This window comes from Cydia splendana, chromosome 13 (genome assembly GCF_910591565.1).
Source record: "Cydia splendana chromosome 13, ilCydSple1.2, whole genome shotgun sequence".
Classification (NCBI taxonomy): domain Eukaryota; kingdom Metazoa; phylum Arthropoda; class Insecta; order Lepidoptera; family Tortricidae; genus Cydia; species Cydia splendana.
The window spans coordinates 14040079-14055216 of record NC_085972.1 but is presented as its reverse complement, the minus strand read 5'-3'; positions in this window follow the sequence as shown (position 1 = coordinate 14055216).

Sequence of the window (15138 nt, the reverse complement as noted above, 5' to 3'; positions counted from 1 at the left end):
AGTCACATATTACTAACAATTTAAATTTTATGGAATTTTTCCTGAGCTATATTTATTTTTAATTCTGAAGAACTTATCATTTGCACTACATGGGCCGATATCCCATGCAGCACTCGCGGAGTTTTCACTCCAATGGTATTTCCTTATTCGGACTTAGGTTCCACTCACGGAGTCTTCACTCCAATTGTAGGTATTTATTTATACGGAACTCGTATCTTGCATAAACTATACATTAATACCATTGTCTTTTCAGCCTATGAAACTCGACTTTTCTAGTTTTCATATTTATAGGCAAGGTTGTGTCAATGTCTAGTTAGTTATTTTAAATACACCATAGTCGGCATCAGCAACCCCGCCCCACCACCATAACCGCGGTACTTGCATTTGAAAACTCGTTTAAATAATTAAATAAAGAACTTATTTAAGGAGGACAAGGTAAGCATTTCATGAGTTTCCAAATGTAATCGATCACCGCGCAATCATTGCTGGCGCGGCAGAATTATTAAGCATAGCCATCCCTTGCCAAGGCCCACGGTCCTACCAGCTGTAGTAGGTACTTTCTAAGTTCGGTGGAAGAATTTTTTACATTTATTCGGAAAATGTTTTTTTTTTATTATAATTATTTTCAACAAAATCTGTTTACTGCACACATGTACGCCTCTAGATTCTTCAGACTCTCAAGACTCTTAGACCCTTTAGACTTCTTTAGACTATTTAAACTCTTACAATCTTTAGACTCTAACTTAGATTCTGTAGTCTCCTTAAGACTCTTTAGACTATTTAGACTATTAAGACTATTTAGACACTTTACTTTTTAGACTATTTAGACTCTTTACTCTTTAATCTCCTTAGACTCTTTAGACTATTTAGACTCTTTAAACCCTTTAGACTCTTTAGACTATTTAGACTCTTTAGACTCTTTAGACTCTTTAGACTCTTTAGACTCTTTAGACTATTTAGACTCTTTAGACTCTTTAGACTCTAGACTATTTAGACTATTTAGTCTCTTTAGGCTCTTTAGACTATTTACTCCTTAGACTCTTTAGACTCTTTAGACTATTTAGACTCTTTAAACGCTTTAGACTCTTTAGACTATTTAGACTCTTTAGACTCTTTAGACTCTTTAGACTCTTTAGACTCTTTAGACTCTACTCTTTTAACTCTTTAGACTTTTCAGACTCTTTTCACTCTTTAACTCTTAGACTCTTTAGGTTTAAACTCTAGGTTTAGGTAAGACTTTAGGTTCTTTGATCTAACTTATTTTTATTTTTTATTTCCTTATACATATATTATGTGATGTGAAAAGCAGTATGGGTCACATGGTAGCAAAATTATTTTCACTTTGGGCGTTAACACTTGAATCCCTCACTACGCTCAATATTCCATTTTAATACCTCGCTTCGTTCAGGATTCAATGTTCGCCGTCGCCGTAACCATGACATTTTGCTCCTTAGCGACACCACCTAATGTTTAATTGAAGCAGAGTTGCATCTGTTTTGCTTCGTTTCATTTTAAACAAAACAAAATCAACCCTGAATCCTACACTATAGATTCAAATTTCAATAGCAAATTTCAGACTTATTCCTTGTATGGCTGGGCCCCAGGAGGGTGAGTGCAATATTAACACAACAACATTTACAACCATAAAAGTATTCCATTTTTGGAGAATACTCGTATTAAGCTTAAGCTTTACGACAAATTTCACCGACAGTATCAGTTTGTTTACTTATTTTTCCTTTTGCAATATAGAAACAAGACCCAGATAATATTATGCTGATTTGGTTAAATAATTTAAATGCATATCTAACTAGCACACGTAAGCTAAGTAGCACCATGTTGTATAGCAGATGATCTGTTGATTTTTATTGAGTCTGACGCTAAATAAAGCGTACACTTATTATTTATTTAGGTAGATAACTTCTGGTTAAAAGTGTTAACCCTATTATGTGAACTATTATTAAGCATTTGTCGTTAATTTGATACATTTGTGAGCTAATAATAAACTACAGCGCACCCAGATATTGTTTCAACAACCGTTAACGCAGACAGCACCACGTTGGTATACTTAGTTACCTGTAGTAAATTACCGGTGAACAGACATATTCAGCACTACACAGCAATATGCGCGACAGTTTATTTATTATACGTATAACTTAATTATAGTTTTACACGCTTCCTTAAATACACAGTCGCTATAAAAGTTTTATTTCTATTTTATAATAACTTATTTTACTGTATTTGGCTTAATTTCTGTTCACCGACCCGTTTTTGGAAAGGTAAAAGCATTAAATGGTATTTAAACTGAATAAGACGTTGAAATGTGCCCTATAGTAATATTATTAGCGTAAAAATAGTTCTTTTCTCGATCAAAATATAGTTTAAATACCAGAAGTGTACCTTATAAAGATGTTTATGTGCTCAGAGCTATAAATTAAGTCCACAATGGGTCCATCATACCTGTGCTATTTGGGTCATTCGTCTCCCTCCCTTTTATTTAAAAAATAATTTCAAACTGATAACTTTTTGTCGGTTATTTAGCAACTACATCGATTTTTTTTGTTTTTTCTTACGTTCTTTATCCTCGTCGCCATTGTGACGTCTAGGTTCTGTTGTATTACAAGGTGATAAATAAAACTCAGTTGGTCAGTCAGGTGTGCTCCGCGACCCGCCTGTACGCCATGACAGTTGACAACAGAATGTCGACTTGCAGGGAGTTCGCATTGCACTTTTATTGTATAAACGTCACAGTTACCAGTACAATTTGACACTAGGTTAATGGTTTAACCGGTTAACCCCGGGTTAGTGGTATGGTGCAAGTGGCACTAAGTGATTAGGTAAATAATAAACATTTTATCGTAGGTAAGTTTAAAACAGTCCAGCACAGCAACAGATACATTTTAAATTATAAAGATGAAGTTATCCCTTCATCCAGCTAACCCCAAACAAACTTTGAACCAAGACCTAATATTATAATTTAAAAAACCGGCCAAGTGCAAGTCGGATTCGCGCACGTAGGGTTCCATGCCCATATGCAAAAAACGGCAAAAAAATCACGTTTGTTATATCGGAGCCCCACTAAATATTTATTTTATTTTGTTTTTAGTACTTATTCCTTGTTATAGCGGCAACAGAAATACATCATCTTTGAAAATTTCAACTGTATATAGCTAGCTATCACGGTTCATGAGTTACAGCCTGGTGATAGACTGACAGACAGACGGACGGACAGCGGAGTCTTAGTAATATTAGGGTCCCGCTTTTACCCTTTGGGTACGGAACCCTAAAACATGTATAAACGGCATACACTATACCTACCTTCTAAGGAGGAGGAATTTTACTGAGTAAGTACCTAATATAGGTACTGTAAACAATTTGTCATATAATTGGGTGTTCGTGAGGTTGGATCATAATGAAATCTAACTAATGTCATTCAAATATCGTACTTTTCCGTACATGTATTGGTGCGGGCAAGACGCACGATGACTAAATTTAACAATGAATGCATAATGATGATTAAAATAAATTATTATTCTGATTTCAGTGTATGTTCGAATTGGCCTGTTTTTGTGCACATCACGGTTATTCCAGTCCAGAGTAGGTACTTACAGCTATTTCATTATTTTTAATTACTTATTTTATTAGTATTACCTACCTTTTTTTTTATGGAAACAATGTCCATCTAACAAGAAACTTCAATTAATAGGTACTAAGTATGCTATGCTATGAGAGATTGAATTGAAGGTAATTATTTCAATTTCAACAACAGTATTCTTATGACATTACATTATTTAAGCCCTTGATAATCGATTATCTTTATCCGTCATTTTGTCATTTGTGTTTGTTAGAAAGGGACAAATTTAACTAAGGTAGATGCTAAGTTTTATGAATAAGTGGTTTAATATATAAGTCAGTACGTCTTTCCCATAAGGGCACACGGGGCTCGTGCCCAGGGCCCCCATCCTCAGGGGGCCCCGAAAGACAGACAGTAACAGTAGGTATATTTGATTACCCATAAAAAATAGATCATCTAAAAATATTAACATAATTTTTCACCAGAATTTTAAATTTCAGCTGCAAACCAGATCCATGCATCTTTACATGCCAGACCATCGACATCGAACAGTGAAGGTAAATGGTAATTATTCTAGCGGCTCGATTCGGAAAATGAATTAGATTTCTACTAGACTTCAACAAGTTACGATACGGATAATTTAAAGATATTTGTAAGATAGATATGTCAATTTTGACGTTTCCGCGATTCTGGAGGTCCTCTTGAACGATATCGACAAGTTATGAATTAGATATCCAAGTCACATCTAGTCGATATCTAATGTAGATCTAGTTGATCTCTAAATCGTCTCAAGATCTTGTGATTATCTCGAAATCCGAATAGGCCTGTAGTTATCTTTAAAAGTATTTTCACACAGACTTCAGAGGGCCTACCGCGAACCACGTTCGACGTGTTGCCTCTCTGTCGCACTTGTAAATTCGTACGTATGTGCGACAGAGAAGTAACACGGCGAACGTGTTTCGCGATAGGCCCTCAGTTTACCCACGTTTCTCTTAGAATTGGTTAGTCCGAATTGTGATCGTTTTCAGGGTTCCGTCCGTAGCCAAAATGGCAAAAATGAAACCGTTATAGTTTCGTCATGTCCGTCGGTCAGTCCGCCCGTCCGTCCGTCCGTAGATCACAGCCATTTTACTCAAGAACTATAAGATATAAGGATATTAAAATAAACATAGGCTTTTCTATATAAGTTATATAGGAGGCAAACGAGGACACGAATCACCTTATGGTAAATAAGCGATTACCGTCGCACATGGAAAGTCCATGAAGATCTTTTTTTTTCTAGATAAATTGCCGCTCCCAACCGCGTTATTGCGGTGCACGGCGTATGGAGTTACCTAATAGTACTTAATCTAAAAATGTTAACTTAAGGCAGAAGTACTAGTGCTCGACGCTGCACTAGTATTCGACATGGGCACTTTATGCCAAAGTGACAAAGATTAAATTTGAATACAGAAAAATCTTCGCCGTTCAAATTTAACCTATATTATTTTGACATAAAGTGCCCATGTCGAATACTAGTGCAGCGTCAAGCACTAGTACTTCTACCTTATTTCTTTTAACATAATTTAAATTTCAGCTGCAAACCAGATTCAGATCAGATCTACACATGCCAGAGTACCTCTGTCAACATCAAACAGTGAAAATGGTAATTATGCTAGTTTTGCTTTTAGGTAAAAGTATTTTAGTTTTCACACAGATCTCAAGTAGTTTATCCACGTTCCTCTTCGAAACCGATAGTCCGATTTGTGAACGTTTTTAGGGTTCCGTAGCCAAAATAGCAAAAAAACAAATACTTATACAGTAATTTTACACCAAAACTATAAGATTGTGTTTTTTATATGTACCTACTTATATGATATAGGAGGCAAACGAGCACACGAATCACCTGATGATAAGATTACCGTCGCCCATGGATACCCGCAACATTACAGTCGCAACACCGTAATAGGGGTTGTAATCTCGATGCTGGCCTCTTTTCTTGAAGGTTTGAAGGTCGAAACGGTCCGGAAATACCGCACGCGGCAGTTCATTCGACAGTTTGTCTGTGCGAGGTAGGAAGTTTCTGGAGAAACTCATACTTGAGGACTGCCAGCCGTCCATTAATGGACGTTAATTAAGTGGTGTTGATGTACTTTATGCTTCGGTACGTAGTTTAAAATACACTCCATGGGTAGGTAAATAAATAAATAATAAATATTAGGGGACATCTTACACCAGATCAACCTAGCCCAAAACTAAGCAAAGCTTGTACAGTCAACGGTAAAAATATGGGTGTACAAATCATCTCAAAAATATGTCCCATAACTCTTATGTCAGTGAATTAAGAACTATGGGACATATTTTTGAGTAAGTTGTCTACACCCATATTTTTACCGTTGACTGTACTATGGGTGCTAGGCGACGATATACATTACATACTTATACAGATAAATACATACTTATATACATAGAAAACACCCATGACTCAGGAACAAATATTTGTGTTCATCATACAATGCCCTTACCGGGATCCGATCGGTTTCACAGGCAGGGTCACACTACTTACTAGGCCAGACCGGTCGTCGTCGTATGAAACTAACATTGTTTTTTTCTTGAGAAATATCAACATAAGCACATCATTCGATAGGTCTTCAAAATTACTATTAAGCAAGTTAAGGTTTTAAGCCACATTTTTGTTAAGCTCGAGTACCTACTGATGATGGGATCCATGAGGAATCGAGGGTACTCCTCAAATCTTTAATTAAAGGCATACATATAGTGATTTTTGTGTTTTTATCAACAAATCAAGCATTTACATTGAAAAAAGTGACAATTGATGAAGTAGAACTGCTGATGATGGTCAAGAACGGAACTCTTCAACGACGCATAGCTCACGTTTTTAATCCACATTTATGTCAAGCTCGAGTTCTGAACATGGGATCCATGAGGAATCGAGAGAACTCCTCAAATTTTAAAGGCATACGTACAGAGATTTATGTATTTTAATCAGAAAATCAAGCATTTACATTAAAAACTGTCACATTTGATGAAGTGGAACTGCTGATGATTATCAGAACAGAACTCTTCAACGACGCATAGTACACATTTGGCGATTTCGATTTTGTGGGTTAGGTTAGGTAGGATAAAACTGTGACCCTTGGACAAACGAAATCATCATTATATCATCATCATCATCTTCCTCGCGTTGTCCCGGAATTTTGCCACGGCTCATGGGAGCCTGGGGTCCGCTTGGTAACTAATCTCAAGAATTGGCGTAGGCACTAGTTTTTACGAAAGCGACTGCCATTTGATTTTCCAACTCAGAGGGTAAACGAGGCCTTATTGGGATTAGTTCGGATTCCTCACGATTTTTTCCTTCACCTAAAAGCGACTGTACTCCAGTAAAGATACGCTTACGTTAAACATTAATTAGTAATAGGCAATTTTTTTTTTATTCCTGTTCTTTAGATCATTTTAAGATACTTTATTTTCGAATCCAAAAAACTTTCTGTCCGGAAGTAGGTAAAAAAAAATAGTTAAAAAAAAGAGCCGTTCTTGTTTGTTTAAAATAGTAATAGTATTTTTAGTTCGTAAACGTAACGAAAATAATATTTATAATGAGTCGACAATGGAATCAGTCAAAATATTAACACGGAAAATAACTAATTCAATAAATGGCGGGGCCTCACGGATATACGTCGTAACTTGATATAAAAAAAAAGTAATAATTAGGTCTTTGATTGAATTACCATAAAACTACCTCATTAAGCTATTTATCCGAGAATCCCACATCAATATGATTTGTAACACTTGTATATATATTTACGCCTTAAACATGCTAGAAAAAATGGTTATAGATATAATTTCTTGCAGACTTTGTTCTGATAACGTTCAAAGTGATATTCAATACATAATCACACAAAAATATGGTCAATGTAATAAATATGTGCATTTTATCAAATTCGCTAAATGAAACTACCAAATTTGAACTCTTTGCGCTAATGCTAAGGATTACATTTCCTTGCGGCGCGCGGGGACAGTTTCAATGCGGGCGGTGGCGGGAGTTCGTGCCAAGGACGCGTGGATAGTATGTAGGTAAGTATGTACTTACCTACAAGTTGCTACAAGTGACAGGCCAATTCGAACGTGCGCGGGCGTCTCGCTCGCACCAAATATTTGTGCGGCCAAGTCTGAGCAAAATGAACGCGCGCGTGAATGATAGCTGATTAAAAATAACTGATATCATATCCAATATTATTGGTTGATGTTCAAATTATATTCGTAATTATATACGTCAATTATGACCCACTACAAAAATAAAAATTGCGCATGACTATCTATCGTTCTTATTTAATTTCAGAATGGCATAGTGTGGAGTGGCATTATAAAAGGAATACTTATTATCGTAGTCATTTGACAGTTTTGATGACACTTTCACATTCTGTCACAGCGAAGTGTGTAGGCCCACTCTTTAATTTGATATTAACGTCTATCCAACAACTTTGTCAGTAGAAAAAGGCGCGAAATTCAAATTTTCTATGAGACAATAACCCTTCGCGCCTAAGCGTCTGTAGACTTTTTTTTTCAACAAACGTATTATATTGACTATTTCGTGCTCTTTCAATTTTCAATTCATAGTTTACGTTCCATAATAAGTATAACATAGTAAGTTCCATAAAAAGTATAACATAGTATAATAAGAGTCGACGTGAAATATATGTTTACACTTTTGCACCTTACTCCTTTGCAATAAGGCGAAAAGTACGGCTTTAAAATGACAGCGTTTCACAAACACAAACATAAAACGCTAATTAAATAACTTACCATATTCGGAACCTAAGAATAAATAATATTGAGAGTGGCAACACTGTCGTAGGGGGCTATTCATAAATTTAAGTCATTTCAAATTTGGGGGGGGGGGGGGTGTCTGGACATCGGATGATGGTAGCATGACGCAGGTGGAAACGGTGTCATTCGAAGCATGATTTTTTGATGATTTTATGGGGGGGGGGGGCGACAAAAATCGTCAAAAATGCCATTTGGCATTAAGTCCGCCATTTGTACATTTTTGTATATACTTTGTGCAATAAAGTTTAAATAAATAAATAAAAATAGATGACGTCATGTATGGACAGCCCCTAGGTCGTATTGTCTTTTTCTAGCATATACCTCCCTCTCTACCCCACACTCCTACCACACAGGCAGGTTGCTTTGTCAGTTATACAAGACAAATTTTCAAGTCATTGTCTCAATATTATACATATTTGCACCATGCAGGATTAAAAATTTAGGTTCCGAATAGAGATGCACCGGATATTCGGTTACTATCCGGTATCCTATCTCGCCCTTATTTTAATATCCGGACGGATACCGGATACTAAAATAAGGGTACTAAATAACTATGCTTGATATCGGAATATAATCGTACTCGATTATTATTTTAAAACAATTTAAACGTTCCATTCACTAGCTCGCGCACTAATTTCGTACCTAGTGATAGACCTATATACCGCGCGAAAGTTCATTACGAAACAGGCCAAAACTTCCACAATGCGCACCTGAAAAACCTGAATATTTCCGCCGGCCGAATATTCGGCGGCTGAATACTGAATATTCGGCCTATGGTCAGGCCGTACCTCCCGTATCCTGTATGCGGCCAAACAACTATCCGTTGCATCTGTAGTTCCGAATATGATAAATTATTTAATTAGCGTTTTATTTTTGTGTAAATGCTGTCATTAAACAGCTGTACCGATATTCGGAACCTAAGAATAATATTGAAACATGTTTGTTATCGCCTGGTGGTGGGAAGACGCCAAACCAATGTGATTATACATATCCTATGATATACTTATTATGTGTATGTAATATAATTATATTATGAGTGTTTAATTAATAATGTAGTACGTACACCCTTTATTGTAACACCTGTGAGGAGAGAGATATTTAGTAAAGTATACAATTTGATAGGTACATTTTGTAAAATTAACATTTATTGTATTTATTTATTAATTCAAATAACAAATTGCACCTTACAGCTAATGCCAAAGCAGCACAATTTGGAACACATTAACAACATAAAGCATTTTTAACATTATTTATAACAATACAATATACAGCTAAGACACATGTATTCATTATGGTATGCTACTCTTAGGCATCTCTCTTTCTAATATCCTCTTGCACTTTCACATCACTATTCCGGATCGTTTTTATTTGCTAGATAATTTAACGGACAACTATAGTACATTGTAGGAGAGGACGGAAAACCGCTAAAAGATGGACGAGTGAGTTTGAGGGCCGACACGTTGGTGGAGGCCCTCGAATAATACGACTCCATCTTTAGCGTTTCCGGCCGAGGCATTACATAGTGCTTTTCACGACTACTGCGAGGAAATAAGGAAACATTTGGATAACTATAAGTACTAGCCCGCGATTTCTCTGGTAGCAAATTACTAGCCACTGCCTGTGCTGTCTCTTGAATTTCGGTAGGCGTCAGCGTAAGAATATCATTTTCTTCACTAGAAGAACTCATTTTTATAGCGAGCGTAGATACGTGTTTCTTATATTTTATAGTACTATCCAATTCAGTGAGAATTTTCCGATCCCGCCTTTTTTCTTTTTTATCACATTTAAGAGGCGTTTTTATGTTGTTTGCTTCAAACGGACTCTAAACTTAGAAGCGTTTTTGCTAAAAAAACCACAAACAGCTACAAAAGTAAAAAACGCCTTAAGCGTGAATCGAATGAACTGACTGAATGAATGAATAGTTTGACATTTTGTTTTTTTTTAAACAAGAAATTGGTCCTATAAATAACCTAAATTTATTTTTGAAGGAAAAAGTTGCGCCAAAAAAGACCTTTTATTGATTTTTATGTTTTAAATTATACTCATTGCTGTAGCGAACTGTCACCAATGACAGATGATGATAATAATGAAACATTGTACACTCGCGTGCAAAAGTATTGCATCACTTTGCATTTTTTCGTCCGCATTAGGGCTTCCAATACCGGGATCCCGGGATCCCGAAATACCGGGATCCCGTCTTTTTAAAGGTATTTTTCAATACCGGTATTTTTAAATGCAATAACGGGATCCCGGTATTTTCAAAAACAAGGAACATTTGCAGTATAAACCATTTATATCCATTAGAATGCTCATATTCGGCTGTATTAAGAAGCTTACTACACGTCAGAGGCATCTAAATTGCATCTAGCCCTTATTTTATTATTGAAATAAGATCGTTGCCTGAACGTCAGATAAATATTTGGTGGTTGGTGGTAGATGAATCCTGACAGTGAGATTAATATAGTTAGTTGAGTTAGTTCTTAAAATTTTATCAAAAATTTTAAAGAAAAGAGCAAGGATCAAGGAACTGCAGTATGGCAAACTAATTTAGGCGGAAATTAAAAAAATAGTTGGCTGGCGGGTTGTTGGACTAAAAATGTGACTGGTAAAGTCAACCAGTTGGATAAAATTATTGCCAACCTGGAGTGTGAAATAAAATAAAAAACAGATGGCGACATTGATTGTTTATTGTTCTAAAAGCTTTTAGGACATATCTGGTGTTAGAGTAACCCTTTTTAATTCCCCTTTTTCAATAAAACTATATTTTTTTAAGCGATTCATATTCAATACCGGGATCCCGGGATCCCGGTATTGATGAAGACAGTTTCGGTATTAATACCGGTATTGTGAGAAGTCCGGTATTTGGAAGCCCTAGTCCGCATCCAATATATTTGTAAACTGGTTAATTTCTCTAAATTATTTTAATGTAATCATGTTCCTTGAAGTTTTAGCTTTACGAAAAGTAAAAAAACATGGAAATCGGCCCAGTATTTTTCAAATTATCGGCATTTTCCCGATTTGTGAGCGGTTTCACGTTATCACGCGCACGAGTTGCGTTACCCTTGACCCTTATAAAACGGGGGTAGAGAAGGGGTTGTTATCAGTCACTTATCAGAAGTCGATCGTTACATATCTCCGCGTATTTTCCCGTGAAAAAGACCTGGAAAAATGGAAACCACTGAAGCTGAAGTCCGCCAAATCATCCAGCCCCTGCTAGCGGGGCGTAGCCAACGTTCAGTAGCTGCCGAGCTGAATTTAAGCCAATCTGCAGTTTGCAGAGTTTACCAGAGGTTCCAGGGGACTGGATCCTTTACTTCAAGACCAAGAAGCGGCCGCAGAGAGTGTACATCAGAGAGGGACGACCGCTTCTTTGTCACAACATCTCTCCGAGATCGACACCAGACCAGCATTGCCATCCAGCAGCGTCTGCGTGAGGTACGAGGAGTGGCTGCCAGTGAGTAGACAATAAGAAGAAGACTTAAGAAAGCGAACTTGACACCCAGGAGGCCCGCAGCGGTGCCCAGATTGCTGGCGCGACACCGTACAGCCTAAAGAGAGTTTACTGAAAATCACAAGGACTGGACCATTGAGCAATGAACCCCAGTTCTCTTCTTGAAAGAGTGCAGAATGTGTTTGAATGGATGTGACCGAAAAGGAAGAGTCTACAGAAGGCCAGAAGAACAGTTCGCTCAATGTTTCTTCTCCGAAAGGGTCGCCTATGGCGGTGGATCCGTAATGTTCTGGGGCGGCATTTCCTACGACGGGCGGACAGAACTGGTTTTCGTGCCTGGCGGGGGCCGTGACAGTAAATTGACCGCTGCCAAGTACATCACTGATATCCTGGAGGAACATGTTGTTCCTTATGCCGGTATTTTTGATGAGGGGTTCATCCTAATGCAGGATAATGTCCCGTGTCATACCGCTAGGGCCACCGCAGCCTACCTTCTCGAAGTGGGCATCGACACAATGGACTGGCCAGCGATGAGCCCGGACCTTAACCCCATTGAACACGTGTGGGACTACCTAAAAAGGAGGGTTCGAAAGCGGAATCCTGCCCTGGTCAATGTAGAGGAGTTGAAGGGAGCCTTGCTGGAGGAGTGGGACGCTATTCCTCATGATCACATTAGAAAATTAATTACGTCTATGAAAAACCACTTGGTTTGTGAAAGCAGGCCTGTAGGTGGCAATACCAAGTATTAATTTAATAATAATAAACGATATTGTATTAAAAAAATGACTTTTATTCTCAAGTTTCCGGATTTATTTTTGGAGCATTATGTGACTACTTTCAGTTTTATGATTTTTTATAGTCTTCAGATTCGAAATTTCATTGAATTTACCATTTTTCTAATGCGTTACATTATAAGCTTTCAGTTGATACCAAAATTTTCAGAATCGGGTATAGAATTACAAAGATATTGGGTGCGGACGAAAAAATGCAAAGTGATGCAATACTTTTGCACGCGAGTGTAGTAGTGGTGGTTCAAGTGCTACAGCTATTGCCTACTTTCCAGCTTGGTTTTAGACCATCTATTGCCACATTTCCGAACAGTGGCGTGAAAAATTTAATTATTTATTTCACACCAGCTCGGAAAGGCTTACTTTGCACTTCAAAGACTGAGAGCAAAGTTTCATTTTATTCACAAGTGAGGCAAAGGAATCAAATGCAAATTTTGAGTTGTTTTCTTATGTTTGCTGGTAGAATTGACTTTTAAATCATAAATAAATAAATAAATAAAATTCATTTGTATTTGATTTTGTATGATATTTTTACATTTAATATTTGCTTCGGGTTGGTGTGGTGAAACATTTTGTGTTTCACTTGGGGCAAATTTTGTTTTACCCTCGTGCTTTGAAACCCTCGCAACGCTCAAGATTCCATGTTTCGAATGTTTTACTTGCTCAAGTATCAATATTAGCACGAGCGGTTAAACAACAACTTTGCCCCCTTGTAAAATAAATAACTATTTCAATATAGTCAGCTAAACTGAGGTACAAATTCAAAAACTCACCAGCAGTTTAGCTTCACGACCTTCCAGATGGAAAAACAGCATGCCAATGACTTGAAAATTTGCCTTGTATAACTGACAAAGCAACCTGCCTGTGTGGTGGGAGTGTAGGAGCGAGGGACGTATATGCTAGAAAAGGGCAATACGACCTACGATAGTGTTGCCACTCTCAATTAGAAATGCAATGGATAGTTGTTTGGTCGGATACCGGATATTCGGCCCGACCGTCGGCCAAATATTCGGTATCCGACCGCCGAATCTTCGGCCGGCGGAACAATAAAAAAAATAAAAAATCATTTATTTCAGACCTTGGTTCATACACTTACACCAAAAAACTAATTAACTACAAACTAAATTTAACAATACCTACATTTCGGTTTTTAGGTGCGCATTGTGCAGGTTTTAACCTGTTTCGTGGTGAACATTGGCGCGGACTCATTTCTATGTTCGAAATGAGTAGGTACCTACGCGTGCAAGTGAGTGGATGTTTAAATTGTTTTGAAATAATAAACGAGTAATGTACAATATGACCGTGACTGTTTCTTAAATCCAATTTGTTTACTCTGAAATCAAGCAAAGTTACTATCCGGTATCCGGCCGGGTATATTATTCTGAGGTTCCAAATATCGGTACAGTTGTTTAATTGTTGCTTAATTTGGAGATTGACCCCAATTTCATTTCTGATCAAATCGGTCGATTTGATCATCCCGTCTGGACTTCACTTAACAGCCGTAACACATTACCGCGCCGTTCAGGGTCACGGTGCGCCAAACCATAGCCTGATGTCATGTAGGTATGTATAATGTACTTAGTCCAAAATTATGTTATTTACTAATTATGTTATTTATATGCATTAAACGTTAAATCTGAACCAATTCGATTACTATTCTATAGTGAAACACATTCAGCTTGACTAGAAAAAGCGCGGCAAATTTAAAACATGTATAGCGTTAGGTTTCAATAGCGCTCAGAGACCTGACTTTTATCTCGATATCGTAATTTTCTAGCGACAAATCCATTATCTATACAAAACTGTCGCAAAAATGTTATCGCTTGTATATCGTGGTACAGGATAGGATGGAGCCATATACTTTACTACTTGCTTGCAAGTATCGTAATTAAACAGTGCTAAGTAGTTAAATACGCGCAATGTATTTTTATGTCATAAATAATGTATTTATTTAATGTTAATTTAGTATTAATTATACTATGTATATTGTTTTATCCACAAATATGAATAATTGTAGTTAATTTACCAATAAAACATAATTTATACGGCCACAAATAAAATATTAAATGCTTCTAAAGTCTGTTTGGTTATTTCTACATGGAAACGAAGTAATTTCAAATTATAAAAACATTAACTGAACACCTTATTGCCGCCTGCAGTCACCGCTCGCCGCTCAGCTATCCGCTGTCGTTAATACCACGGCCTTACGTTTTATGACACTGAGTCGCGTCAGGGGAGCGACACGGTTCGGTGCGCTTGCGTTCAGTCGAGTTTTGGAATATTACTGCAAATTTTTGTTGTTTGTTAATTTGTTGGTTATTGTTGTTTGTTAATTTGTTGGTTGTGGTGTCGACTTTTATTGCCCTAGTCGCCAAATGATGTTACTAGTGAAATTTTAACCGACACCACACGGTAAAAATAAGTTTAACAATAATTACTTAATTAAAAATCGAATAAAAACGGTATTTCTAATGCATAACTTATATTTTTTGCTATTCAAT